General features: G+C 44.5%; 1 protein-coding gene across 18 annotated transcripts in view; it reads right to left on the reverse strand.

Moving 5' to 3' along the window:
• The window catches only part of Rbfox1 (RNA binding fox-1 homolog 1), a 2,095,840-nt gene that overhangs the window by 915,437 nt on the left and 1,165,508 nt on the right, over positions 1 to 14,895 (reverse strand). The window lies entirely within an intron of this gene.

Genomic DNA, 14,895 nt, shown 5'->3' on the forward strand with positions numbered 1-14,895 from the left:
TTTTTTTTCACATACAAAGGTGAAAACTATGGTTCCCAACATTAAGAAACTTGCTAGAGAGAAGGAAAGACATGATCACACAAGAAATTATGGAATTGATTTTTTTATGCGAAAGATTCAGCATTCAAGTGATGGTTCATTAAGTAAAGACATCTGTGCCCAAGTCTAATGAATTCAGTCAACCACTAGGACACATCTAGTAGAAGGAAAGGTCCAGCTCCAATAAGCTGTCCTCTGAAATGTACAGATATTCAGTAGCATGCATTTGTCCCCTATACACACATAAAATAATCAAATAAATGTAAAAAAAAAACAAAAGAGGCATCAGGCCAGGTTCTAGGTACAAAGGACCCAATGGAGTATAAAACACAGGGAAGACACTGCCTTGGCAATCCCCATATTCTGGGGACAAAGGAAGGAATACAAAAGAAGATAGGTAAATGTATCTGGAAGAAGTTATGCCCTGCTGTGAAAAACAAAACCAAAAACAATTTGGGGAGAGGATGTGAAAAGCTGAGTGCAAGAGCCTCAGGTTTCAGTCAAAGGAAGTGACCCTAACCTGAGTCCTACAGGATGGTCCAGGGGCTCCTGCAGTGAAGCTCAACCAATGGGTAGCCCCTGCAAAGACCACAGATGGTGCTTTATGTGCACTCTAGCAAGGAAGGTGAACCTTCAGCAGGAGGGAAACAAGGGAAGCAAGGGTAGGGGGAAAGTGCAGAGTCAGTGCAGCACACACAGAATCACAGCGAACCACAGCTAAATGCCTGCCATAGTTCTCAGCTAAATGCATGGCATGGTTTTCAGTGAGCTCCCTGGAACCCCAGCAGCAATAGCATAGCTGCTCTGGTTGATATCTCTGGAAGATCTGCTCTTTTCTGAAAGAAAATGGAGGGGTAGGTCTAGGAATCTAGGGAAGAGGGGTTGGGAAGACTAGGAGAGATGGGAGGGGAAACTTTAAAACTTTGGTTGGGATGTAACAAAGGAGAGAAGAATATATAAATAAATATTTTAAAATACATTTTATGGCCATCTTAGGTCTCAGGAAGTTTACTGAGGTTTGTAAAAGAAGAAAAGAAAGAAGGAGTGAAAGAAAAAAGAAAGGAAGGAAGGAGGGAAGGAGGGAAGGAATGACGGAAGAAAAAGAGGAAAAGAAAGGAAAAAAGGAAGGAAGGACAGAATGAAGGAAGGTAGAAGAGAGAGGGAAAGATGAAGAGAGGGAGAGAGGGAAGGAGAAGAGGGATGTTCTTTGTGGGGCACATAGGTGTGAATTAGATTTACTGAGTTTATACTCTTTCAAACATCCATGCTATACCTGATAAAATATATATGTATAGGGTTTCTTTCAAATAAGCAAGCAAGTAAGAGGGCATGCACATTTGAGTACAAAACTCTGTGCTGGGAGTTCAGGGCTGTTTTAGAAGCTGCCCTGGGCATCTTGCTGTTGGGGGATTTGGGGTCCTTTTTGGCCTCCTCCATCCTCACCATCAGTCACTCCTTCCACCCTGAAGCATCTGTGTGGACTTTGGTACCTGACTTTCTGTGCAGAACCCCAGGCATGTTCTCTGTAGTATGGCGCTAACTCATGCAGGAGCTGGGTTTTAGAATGTTCCTGCCTCACCCCAGAGCCATGTAGCATCATGAAAAGAAAAAAAACCAAAACAGAAAACAAGAACACACTCTTCCTTAGGTCTCATCCTGGTGTCCTGAGGCAGAATCCACAAAATAACCATTAGTGGTCAGAACAGATGATCCTCCCCTGCCGGGTCCCCATGCTGCCTAAGTCTTGGTGTGGTTTTATACAGAAAAGGGATTCTTGAGGGAAGAATTCAAGGTAGATCAAGTCCCTGATAGTGAGGTCTGATTCAGTAAGATTGGTGTCATTGCAAACAGAGCCCCCATGCTTGGGGATGGAGGTCGATTGGGAGAGTGCTTTCTCAGCATGGAGGAAGCCGTGGCTTTGATCCCCAGCACCAGGTAAACTGTGCCCAGTGATGAATGTCTGTAATCCAGAGTTCTCGAACATCCTCCACTAAACAGACAGCTTGAGGTTAGCCTGAGCAAGTAAGAACCTGTTTCCAAAAGATAAGTCCCAAACAGAAACAGCTATTGCTGTGCTTTCTGGAGGCACAAACCAGAAAGGGCCAATATGCAGAACAGTCCCAGGGGAGCATGCATTGACACTGGGCCTCCTTCCCGCTCTCACACACACACTCCTTATTTAATAGCTGTAGGCTCTGATGCTGGACTAGCAAATGTAGCAGGCTACAAGGTTCAGTTCAGTGTATGGATAATCTCTTGGGGATTGTGAAGAAGCACCACCTGTCAATATAAACTTAATGGCCAATAAGCTGAGGTAGAACCCAAGGGGGAGCTTCCAGCAGGGAGTGAGGACTTCTGGAATTGCCAGGTAGAAGATTCTCGATGCTCAGACTCGGAAGTCAGCCAAATGAAACTAAGGAGAGGTATGGGCAGCTTGGTAGACAGAATAGCATAAACGGGTTAAGTGAATTACAGGCTAATTGGGGAACAAGCCTAGCTTAAGGCCTAGGCATCTATTAACAAACAATATGCCCTGCGTCCTTACTGAGGAACTGGGGGTGGGAGGGCATGTAGAAAGGCCCGTGGTTACAGTTCAAGCTCAGCTGGGGCAACTTTTTGAAAGTAAGACACTTTCAAAAGTTAAAACAAATCTAAGAGAAATAAAGGCATATCTGTGGATTTGTGTCCACTGGGGAAGTCTGAGACCGAGGCAGCCTGTTGCTAATGTTGCTTTAACCACTGCTACCATAAATTAGTTTGAAAGCCACCTAGTGACCCAGCGGGCAGCCCTGAGGCCCTGTCTGCTTTGCCTCACTCTGACCAGGTGGAGCAGGGACTTTCTCCCTCCTCCATAGTGGAGGCATGTCAGGTTAGAAATGAGGGGTCAGATTCTGCTGACCCTGAAGAAGTGGCAAGGTGTTAATCGATAACCGACAGAAATCCATGAACCGAAGGCAGGTCTTTGTTTTGAATATGCTACGGAGTGCGAGCCCACCTGAACGGTGAGGGGCGGGTGTGGAAAGGGAAACCGCCACCTGGCAAGATGGGAGTCCTGCCGTTTCTCTTAGATTCTCCAATTTATTCTTGTCAGGATTAATTTACTAAACCTAGGGTGGATTTTTTATTTAGATGATTTTGTTGGTTTGTCATGCACCTCAGATCCACATTGAAGGCGCCCCAGGGGACGGCGCTCGCTTCTGAACAATGTTGGGCTCAAATTGGAAAAATGTCACTTTGGGCGCGAACAAATTATTGTTCAGATCGCTCTGCACAGAGCAGGCGTCTCCGGATGGGTTCCGAGGTGACCTTTTCTGAACCCAAGACGTCGCGTAAGTACTTCAGCCCCACTTGATAACTTCGCTTGGAAAATAACTCGATGACTTAAGTATTAAGTATGAATCTAAACGCTTGTACTCATTGCCAAGCAATCAATTTTCCTGCAGAAGCAGCTCATTGGCTTCCCGGAGCAGACAGTTGGACCGCCTCCAGCAAGGACTCAAGTTGCTGGCCACAGATGAGACTCAGCAGAGCATGCGGGGCCACTGTGTTTAGAGTTAGTTATGCCATAGTGGGGCCTCCACAAAAGCAGACTGACTGAGGGTTGGGAGTTTGCTCAGTCAGGGCTTACCATGCTGGCTGAAGATCTGAAGTTGATCCCCAGAACTGTTTTTTAAAAAGCCAGGTGCAGACTTGTGTGTTTGTAATCTCCACATCAGGGAGGAGGAGAAGGGAGATGCCCTGGAGTGCATACATAGGTCAGCACATCTAGATGAACTAAGTGAGAGTCCCCATCCCCAAAACAAAATGGTGAGCAACTAAGGCACCCAGCTGATGGTGACCTCTGTGCATACGGGTGAATGTGCATAGGAAAACACGAACATATCCACACACGTTTGAAAGAGAAGAACTGAGGCTGACATCTTTCATGTGATAGTGTCAGTAGCCACCTCCTCGGTTGGAGGGCATGGCTGCTTGCCTTTCTGTAAGAAAGTCTTGATATGGGGTTGGGGATTTAGCTCAGTGGTAGAGCGCTTGCCTGGGAAGCGCAAGGCCCTGGGTTCGGTCCCCAGCTCCGAAAAAAAGAACCAAAAAAAAAAAAAAAAAAGAAAGTCTTGATATATGCGAGTCCATCAATGGCTTCTTTCCATAACCTTGGGGAACCCCAGTTCTCTATGGAGAGCGGGGACCCAGCATTATAGCATTCTTTAAAGTGTTCTCTTCTGAGGCCTCTGTGTTCTTCCAGCTCTCAGACACGACAGCCCTCAGGGATTAGTTGTCCAGAGGGGTCTGATTCCTCTTCCTGCTTCCCAAGACAGATTTCTTTACTTCTGTGCTTTACATGTTGGTTGTTTCTGAAGAGTTTCTGGTCACAAGATGGAGACAGCCTGATCCTGGGTTACCTGTGTGCCTAATGCCTGACTCTGAAGGGTGGGGACATTAAGTCACCTAAGAATAAGATCACCGGATGGTGCTACTGAAACCCCAGATACCTCACAGTGTGCAGAAAAAAGGGCCTGTACATGGTTGAATTATAACTCACCGTGTATGCAGACTGCTAAATTCCAAAATACTTGATGATGGGGCATGTGCAAGTGTGGCAGAGCTCATGAGACAGATTCTGCATTATCCAGAGAGCCTTAACTCCCATACATGGTGACTTTTTGATGAGAGAAGTGGCAGGCCACTCAAAGACAGGCAGACACTGGAGCAGTGTTGCGATCAGCCAAAAGACTCCTGCCTCCAGTGGGAGCACAGCCCTCTTTATACCTCAGTCTCAGACTTAGAGCCTTCGGAAGAGAGACAGAATGCATTTCTGTTGATTAAAGGTACCTGTGGTCATTTGTCACAGTAACTGTGGAGAATTAAAACACAAATTCAAGCTGCTGACCACTAGAGAAATGAGGGTTGAAAGATCACAGTCAAGGAGAAGAAACACTTTCTGAGCAGGAGTCCCAGGGCTAGGGCAGATGTGATGTCCCGTGTGCTTGCCTAACACATAGTTGAGCTGCCGAACTGAAGATATCAGTCATCAATTCTGGAAGTGTAGCAGGAAGACAAGAGAGGACTGCTCACACTTGAAATGACAGCTAAGTTTGGGTCATGAACACCAGGTACAGTGTCTTCCTGCACCAGGAGTGCAGAGTCCATGAAACCTTGAGTCAGTACTGAAGCTGGTTTTGTCGACATATGCAGGTCTTTCTGATTGCCCACATGCTGGTCTTTCCTATTGTCCTGAAAACAATAATTGCTCATTTAAAAACCACTCCATGAAGGGCTTCAACTATGTTCTTATTTCAAAAAAAACACCTAGAGTTGCCATCAGTAAGACTTTCTCTAGCTCTACATATATGTATATAGACACAATTATATATGCATTGACTGATATGTATGCATAGACATACACATATAGAACACATGTAGAGATTTATGTGTCTACGTGTATATATAATGGGCCTGTGGCAGTGATAAAACTCATGTATCATTCTTGTAAGGTGGAGACAGGAGGGTCACAAGTTAAAGGCCAGCCTAAGCTACATGCTAATACCCTTCCTCAATAGACAGACAAACAAACATAGCAGACATCAATGCATGGCCACCTCTTACTGTGTCTCATTTGTAGGGTAAGGAGACACAGTTACCTTGAGGTGGTTTAAAGTGTGCCCTGTATGTCTGAGCAGCTTAGAAGTCAAGACTGAAGACACCTTGTCGATGATGTGCAACTCCAATTTTGGTTTGTATTCGGTGCTATTGTTTTGCTATTTGTTTTCATTTCCAAAGCAGATTATAGAAAGAAACTTCATCTACAGTGGCCATAGAGCCTTTTGCAGATGTCAAAACTTAGTTTCAAGGAGAAGGAAGAGGTGATCTCATCCGTGCAGACAGTTGGTGTAAGACACTCAAATCCATCTGGTGTTCCTGGGATGTGTCTTAGAGCCCACAGCAGAGAATGCCACTGAGTTGCAGTATTTCATTCAGGGACCTAAAGTCAGTCACCATGTGGAAAACAGCCCTTTAATTCTCATCAAGTGTGGGGCTGTAGGTACGGCTCAGGCATAGAGGAAGCCCTGAGGCCAGCACCGAGTGTGGGGGAGCCCATCTGTAATTTGCAATCTGGGAGAGGGAAGCAGGAGGACTGCAAGTTCAAGGTCACCCTTGGTTACTCAGTGACTTCAAAGCCAGCCTCACTTTGGTACCAGAGACTCCATCTCAAAACCAAACAAATGGAATGAAGAATGTGGGCTCTGATGTCCCCCTCCCGTGTACACTAATGCTGTTATTTCAGCTCCCTAGGCTCAACGGAGGTGTGAAATAACTACAGACAGGAGGTGCCTTGAAGGGACAACAGTCAGTCCCCTCTTGTCACCTCCTCACCTTGTCACTGTGGTGCCTCAGTTCACTCCAAACAGGGGCAAATACAGATTGGTAGAAAAAAAATGAAAGTTATAATTATCCTATTACTACTAGCCACCTCTAACTGTGTCTCATTTGTAGGGTAAAGGAACACAGTTACTTGAGGCTTGATATTCCTGCTGGTTCGGAGCATGCCCTGTATCCTGTATGTCTTGGAAGGAGATGTCACCATGTAGACGAGGGGTATCGACAAACTGCATGTTCAAGGAGGAAAGTTGGCACAACTCTGAAATTGCGTCTTTCATCTGGATGCTTCAGACTCTGAGTCCACTTGTCTGAAATGTCAGGATTCAAATTGGGTCACTTATTTGTAATCATGAAAAAGATAAAATGTATTCTATCTACCTCCTAACAAAGCTTTCATTCACAAATTTGCTTAGCACATACAATATTACATCTGGCCAGCAGATGGCAGCAGGGAACTTTGTAAAAACTATCAAAACCACCAAGCAACAAAAAGGACCCGATCCCTCCCTGTACTCTATCCATAACTTCCCGAAATAAAAATCTTTCTGTATCCTCAAAACTGTAGTCTCTGATAACTTCATGTTTTAATTGTTAAATACGATGTACTTTCCAAAAAATGAGATGGTTTGAAGACACGTTCTATTAATATGTACTTACCAACGTTTAGCTAATTAAGGGTGCCCCCTTCACGGAATAGGTATTGTGAAAAGGGAAATGCTAGGACTTTGGTCTAAAAATGAAGATCACTGAGAGTCTACAACTCATGTCACCTGGTATCATGTGGCTGGGGAGTTAGGATATCGACTTTGTAAAATTCATCAGAAATGAATTTAACTGCCCACACATTGGCCTTTTAAGTAGGCGTAGGAATGTTAGAAGGATTTAACGGACATTTCTTTGTGAAAGTATATTTCCTTTGGGAGAAAGAGAAAAGCTGAGAAAGCCTAGGGCCACAAAGGCTTCCCACAAACAAAGCTTTTCTGAAGACAAAGCAAGCACGATGCTGATGCTGCCTCTGCCTTCTCTCCACCAGTACTGCAGGCTGATCTCACAGGATCTCACAGGAATCGTTTGGCTGGCTTTATCCCAAGGTTTTGGTTGCAGAGTTTCAGTACTGTCAATACCAGCTGTGTACACAAGCGCGTTGGGGTGGGGTGAGGAGAGGGAGAGGACCTCAGCTAGGGTGGTGCCTGATGGCTTGGCCCCACAGATCTGAATCCTGGGAGCCAGCTGTTCCTGGGCAGGAGCTCTGTGGTGAAGGTGAGCTCAAACCCAGGGTCCTTTAGCTATGCATTGGTGCCACAGCAGGGGCTTAATGAGAGTGCTTTTAATTAACTGTAAAAGTAATTACCCATATTAGATGTAAATCACACTTGTTTCTACAGGAGGTGAGTGATTTCAGCACAGCTTTTAAGAATACTTCTGGAAGGGTTGTTAGTTGCCAACTCGCTCCAGGAGTCCATGTGCTGAACAGCAACAACAACAGAACAGGACCTAGGAGAGCCAGCTCTGAGCCACCTCCTCTCTTCTGTACTGGGCACCAGAATTTAGCCACACCCTCACCAAGGCTGCAGGCTCCAAAGGGCACTCACTCCAGGCACACAGCACTCTTGGTGTGGAAGCTAAGGCATTCTGTTTTTCATTTTAGATTTTAGCCACTGGAATGATCTCCAGTCCTTTCCCACAAATGGAGATAATTCATGACTCAGCCCAAACAATAGGGAGGAGGCATCTGGATGGCAGCCCACTGGATAGAGGGTTCGCCTTGCCAGCACAGGAACTTGAATTCAATCCCTCAGGTCCTACTTAAAATGCTGGACAGAGTGGCTTCTGTACACTTGTAACCACAAGGCTAAGGAAGCAGACAGAGACAGTTGGTCGGGGGAGCACACTGACCAGTCCTTCTATCATTGTTGGGGAGACCGAATAGACATTGTTAAAATAACAAGGCACACAAAATATCTGTTGGACAATTAGTCAACAGGGAAAGACTCTTGCTGCCAAGCCTCAAGACTTGATCTAGGGCCCACATTGTGAATAGAGAGAAATGACTCTAACAAGTTATATGTCCATATTTACAAAGTCACACATTTCCCCATATATACGCACACAGGCACTCACACACACACACACACACACACACACACACACATACACACACATACACACACACACACGAATGCACAGACATGAACACATGCCATGCATCACACATATACATACACATATTATACATATGTATGTGTACATGTACACATACACATGTACATGTAAACAGGCATATTATACACATACTCGCAAATGCACACACAAACATGAATGTGTGTACATGCACAGAATCATATATACACCAAAGCATAAGATACAGAAAAGAATCCTTGGTGGTATGTGCGTGTGGTGAGCATGTTCAAGATGATATTAGCCAGAGGAGGAAATGAATCAGTGAGAGGGTGGCTTCACCCTGTGTTCCCTAAAGGTCCCGCCCACACGTTCTCCTGTAGGACTGTACTTAACACTGGTGCAGAATCAAAACAGTGAGTTAGAACAGCTGGAGAATCCCCAGGGTAAAGGAGGCAGGGTACAGAGGGGATCCAGGAGAACTGGAGCTGGCGGACTGCTCTGAGCTGCTGCCCTTGACATTTCAGACTTCTAAAGTATGTGTGGGGTGCCCCTACCTTTCCAGCAGGATGCAATCGGCAAATACAAAATTACCCAGCAATTATTTATATGTTGATAAACACCTTCATTAAAGAATCTGAAGAAGCAATTACCAAATTGAAGTTTAGTGCATTTGACTCAGACACAGACAGATGATGGAGAAGGGGGAGGGGGAGCTTTATAGTCAGCCAGACAGGCACTCATTAGGAAAACAGATCCCCTCTGAAAAGATGTCCACCTCTCCTCATGTGAAGACGCTTGCCATACCCATGTGTGGATGCCCACCTTTCCAGGTGAAGATGCCCACCTCTCCCCATATTAAGATGCCTTCAGCTCCCTCAATGAGGATGCCTAATCCTCCCTATGCGAGAGTATGGGGAAGTGTGTGTTTCCTGTCTGAGCCACCATGTGTGAATGAAGAGGAACGGAGATACAGGTAAACTAATTGGGAGGGAAAGGGGCCCCTGCCTCTGAAATCTGGTCAGTCTTTCCCAGGCTGGGTGTTTGAGACACAAACATCTAACAAAGATCTACTGTGAAAGCTGCGCACGGTGATGCTTGCCTTCAATCCCACCTTTCAAGAGTCAGAGGAGGCTGGATTTCTATGGATTCGAGGCCAGGCTGGTCTACAAAGCAAGGTCCAGGCCACCTAGATATGCATAGTGAAACTCTGTCTTAAAATAATCACTGTGAAGATTGCTACATAGAGATATTAGAGAGAAATTCTAATGACTGAGGTCTGAGTCTGTGTGATTTTGTCTCCGATGTAAACTTGTAACTTTCTGGGAATCTCACAAACACTGGTAACATGACTTTTAGTCAAAACGTGCCTTGACTTTTCAAATATATGTTTGACTTATTCTTCACGTACTTTGCACATGTGTACAATATGTTTGGATCATACCCAACCCCCAACTTTCCTCAAACCACCCGCTGCTTCATCACCCTTCCAACTTCATGTCTTGCTGCCCACTGAGTCCACTTCGCACGTGCATAGGTGTAGAGCCACCTAGTGCAGCATGGGTAGCAGAAAGAAACCTGGCTCACCCACTGCCAGCAGCTCTCCTGCCAGCCAATCCTAGCTACAAGTGAGGGCTTCGTGAGCCTCTCTTCCACCCATGCTGTCAGGTTGACTGGCTTGATCTTGTGCAACGAAACCACTATGTGTCCATGTGTGCAAGAATTCCATCATGCCCCAAAAGTAATACATTCACAGTTGTCCTTCATTGTCTCTGACTCTCACAATAGTCCCACCTCCTCTTCTAAGCTAATGATTCTAAGCCTTAACTGGGGTTTGGCCTTGGATTCATTCTCAGTTATAAGTGCACAGCATTCCTTCGACTACAACTGACACGCCCTCGTCTCTGCAGCTTGCAATCCTGTCTGGTAATCCTTAAAGAGCAGCCTATGATCTCCTAGTTAAAAGGGAAAAAGGCATTTCTTTAAAAGCCTGAGAGCAATATTACCTCGAAAGTCACCTGAACTTTATATGTAGCTATCAAGAGAATGCTTGACGCTGTGACTCTAAGTTTATACGCATACCCTAGTCTGCCTGCAGCCATTCTCCTGTATCTACCTATTACACCCATACTTAAATCTATGTCAACGTTTTTCTTTAATAAACCCCAGACCTTCCCACACCAACTCATACTGAAATTCTTTCCCGTGGTCAACTTAAGACTCTCGCTTCACTGGTGAGAAGTCTCTACAATGAACTCTTCTCGCTACTGCAGCGGGCAGCATGAGGCTCTGTCTCCCTCTCTTGTTCCCACTGAAGTCAGGTGTTTGCTTTGAGACAACTCAAGAGGAGGCTAGACAGGAAAGGCACTGGCTAGATGTGATACTGCAGTTCAAGGGCAATGACAGGAGAAGCTGACACAGGATCCTACATTGTATAACTTCTATGTGTGTAGTTACTCTTCATGCTGGCTGCAGGAAGCACTTCATAGGCAGGGGAAAACATAAGCCTACCGACCTCTTGAGGAAACCTGGCACAAGAAACATTGTGAGCACAGACATGATGAACAGATTGCATTCGATAGCTGGAGTATATATTTATCAATTGTTCTTGTCCATATTAAAGAATTTACAAGTATGAAATGCATGCACATGTTTGTGTGTGTGCACACACCCACACTTGTACATTTAGAGGCCAGAGGGGATGATAGGTATCCTGCTCTTAACCTTGTTGCCTGGAGATAAGGCCTCTCACTAAACCTGGGGCTAGGCTGGCAGTTAGCAATCCACACAGACTCTACTGTCTCAGTTCCCCATCATCTCTTGTCTCCATGTTAGCTTTACCTTTATCCCTCCACTACAACTCTGGAGTTACAGACTCACACGACCGCTCTGGGCCTTTTTATGGCAATTTCTGGATATCCAAATTTAGGTTTCCATGTCCAAACAGCAAGTGCTCTTTTCCACTAAACCATCCCCCAACTCCAGTAATGATTTTTATCATATTTCAAATTAGATAGGTTGTATAAGACTTCTTTAATTCTTCCACATCATTGCCAGTTTCTTAGATGAACCCATTGAGGCAACATCAGATGCAGTTTCCGAAAAGACATTGTTATCCTCCGAAATGATGCTGACGGAGGTTTCTAACTCAATACCCACAGAACCAACTGCCTGGTAAGAGCCCAAAGCTATGGGGACTCAGCAAAACCATTTAATTCAATATTTAATTTCCTCTTAGGAATTAGACATGCTGGAGAGATACCCAACTGTCAGAGTGAGATTTATGCCAATTAAAAAGGAAGCAAACAGCTGAAGGTCAGCTGGGCTGGTGCAAAGGAGTTTTCAAGAGAAGAAATTAACGTTCTTAGACCTCCTGCTGATAATTCTGGGCTGAGCAACTGATCTCTAGGATGGGACTCCTGGTGGGTGCCTCCACGCCCCTGCAATGGTTCCTTAGACCACAGACTTAGACCATAATTTCCTGGGAAGTAATATTCTCTGCCCCTTGGACCCTTGGCTTAGTTATTAGTTCTCGGTAGGAAATGGATAGCAGTATTTTCCACACGATTCAGTCACCAACTCCTCATGGCAGGAATGTGATCTTCCTGGTCCATCCTTAACCAGTTGATGTGTTTTAGGTGGCCACTATTACTGCCACTTCCCTGCCCCAGTAAACAAGGACAGAAGTGGAACTGGCAAAGGTCTGTCCTTCTGCACATTCTGTACTGTGGAATCCATGACAGCGCCACTTGTGGAATGTTTGTTAATGGACAGTCAACATTACATAAACAGTAAAATAAAGGTGATTCCAGGGTTGGTAGGCAAGTCATGTGTTGTTCAGGCAAAAGGATCCAAGTTGAGAGCCCCAATATGTATGTAAAATGCCAGACATTGCAGAGATTATCTGTCTAGTTAGTGGTGACCTGGTTGGGAGGACAAAGACGGACGATCACCAGAACTCCACAGGCAGACAGTCTAGCCTATACAGCAAGCTCCAGGTTCAGTGAGAGACCCTGCCTCAAAGATTAGGATGAAACTAAAGTCAAAGTGGTAAATTCTAGGACTAAAACCCTGGTCCCAGGGTGAACTCAGAGGGTGGGGAGATAAAGGCAAAAGAGAATCTACTAAAGCACACTGTTCAAAACTGCATAATAATGCCTAATGCCTTGTGTTCTAGTTTAGGAAATTACATAAAAATAAGATGGGGAACAACAGACAAAGACATCTGAAGTCAAACTCTGCCTTCCCACTCATGTATCCACATGCCACACCCCACAAACACAGCCCACAGAGCTAGCCAGTTTCTTACTTCTGCTTCTCAACATTTACAATATAGAGATATACACCAAATACACTAGACATAAATCACAGTGTTTCCTCTTGGTTTTTAATCCCAATAAACATGTACGTTTCAATACATGGGCTGTGAAATTCTGATGCCCAAGGGTGAATCAAGGACCCACCAAGGAAGGAACTGAGCCCTCCCTGGAAGCTCAAATAGGGAAGACAGATGTGCACATGCTGGTCCCAATGCCACGAGACTCTGCAATAACTCATCCCACAAAAATCAGTCATCTCATCCTCTCTTGAGCACAAGAAAGATGTACCTTAAAATAGACCGTTCAGGAAATCTACATTTCCTTATCTTTTCACCCTTCTCCACAAGGGCCACATGTATTTAAAGGGTATTTTGTACAAAGATGCAAAAAGAGAACTCAAGCTATTTTCTTTAAAGGTTTGGTTACTTTGCCCTGCACATTAGCAACCTGCCTCTCACCACAAGAAGAGAGTCATTTTTGTGCTGGCAACAAATAACAGAAATGCAGGGCAGCTTGAGATGGCATGGACACCACACTATGCTATTCTAAGAATGAAGGTACCTACAACATGGGGCATATACAAATGGGGACAAATACATACAAATAAATGACATTTGAAGTGAAATTAGATTAAAAAGGTCATAGAGAACAAATGGCCCCAATCATGAAAGCTGATGTAATTAAGGACAGTAGTTCTGTCATGTCCACAGTTCTGTGCTAATCACTGGGAGTGTGGAGGTCTGGGCTCCTACACAACTCTAGATTATAATACCTATCACAAGGAAAGTCTGTGACAATATGGTTGCTATGCAATTTGTTCAGGAAATGACAGGGGAAAGAAAAGTGAACACATTCAGTACAGATGCCTCTTTTTCTCCAACTACTTTGATTCCAAAGTTTTAGCATCCAAAGATATGAAAGACTCTTAATCCTGTAAGGGGCTCCATGACTTGTCCTCTTTAGAGGAAGCAAATTCATGAAGATGACCCCTCTCACCCAGTGTCAAAAGGCTGATGCAGACTGACAAATGCTGGTTCTGAGAGCTGAACCTGGCTTGTTTGGCTCAAAACCAGTGACTAGTTGATTGATGTTTGCTTGTTTGAAGGATTCCTTGATTTGTCTCTCCTTTTTTTTTTCAGTGTTAAAGTGCTAACACTGGGTCTTGCGTTTCACTCACTCTGGGATGCAAGCACTCTGCCTTCAATTCCAGAACTGGAGGCTCAGTGCTCTGCTAATCTAATTTCCGCCCTAACCATTCTTTTCCTTTCTTTTCCTTGCTTTTTGTCTTACTGTGTGCATGTGATACTGTATGCATGCACATGAATATAGAGTTCAGAAGCCAATGTGAACTGTCTATGATTGCTTCCCATCCAACCTCTCAAGACAGGGTGTCTCAATGAGCCTGGAGCTCAGCAGTTTTAGTTAAACTAGTTAGTAGACTGATCCCAGAAATCCTCGCCTGTATTTACCTCTTCAGTGATAAGATAGGAAACATGCAACTTCATTCCTGTTGTCTCACTTGTGTACTAGAGGTTTGAGCTCAGACCCTCATCTTTGTGCAGCAAGTCTTATGGACTTAACCACCCCTCCAGCCCTTGTGCTCATTGTCTTAAGTAGTAACACAGCATATAGAAAACTTATTATCATCATCATAATCATCATTATCATCACCATAATCATCATTATCATTGCTGTTTATTGAGACATGGGCTTACTATGTAGATCAAGCTAGCATCAAACAGAGTCTTCCCTCCCCGTTTCCTGTGTGTAACAGTTTAGGGTAGATGCCACTATGTCTATCATCATAAAAGAATTGTTTTTCAATGGATCAGTAGGTGAACTCAAGAAAGGAGGCATTTGGTCATTCCTTAGCATGTTCAAACAATTTTGAGTAGTTAATGCTCTATTAACTACTTGATACACACAATCCTTGTTATGAGAAATGCTTATAAAGGGTTGAACCGAGAATCTGGATACCAGGGTTGCTAATACAGCCAACACCAAATGGCTTTAAAAGAAGTCACTGCGTGTCTCCCTCTAC

The sequence above is a fragment of the Rattus norvegicus genome, chromosome 10 (assembly GCF_036323735.1).
Source record: "Rattus norvegicus strain BN/NHsdMcwi chromosome 10, GRCr8, whole genome shotgun sequence".
Taxonomy (NCBI): Eukaryota; Metazoa; Chordata; class Mammalia; order Rodentia; family Muridae; genus Rattus; species Rattus norvegicus.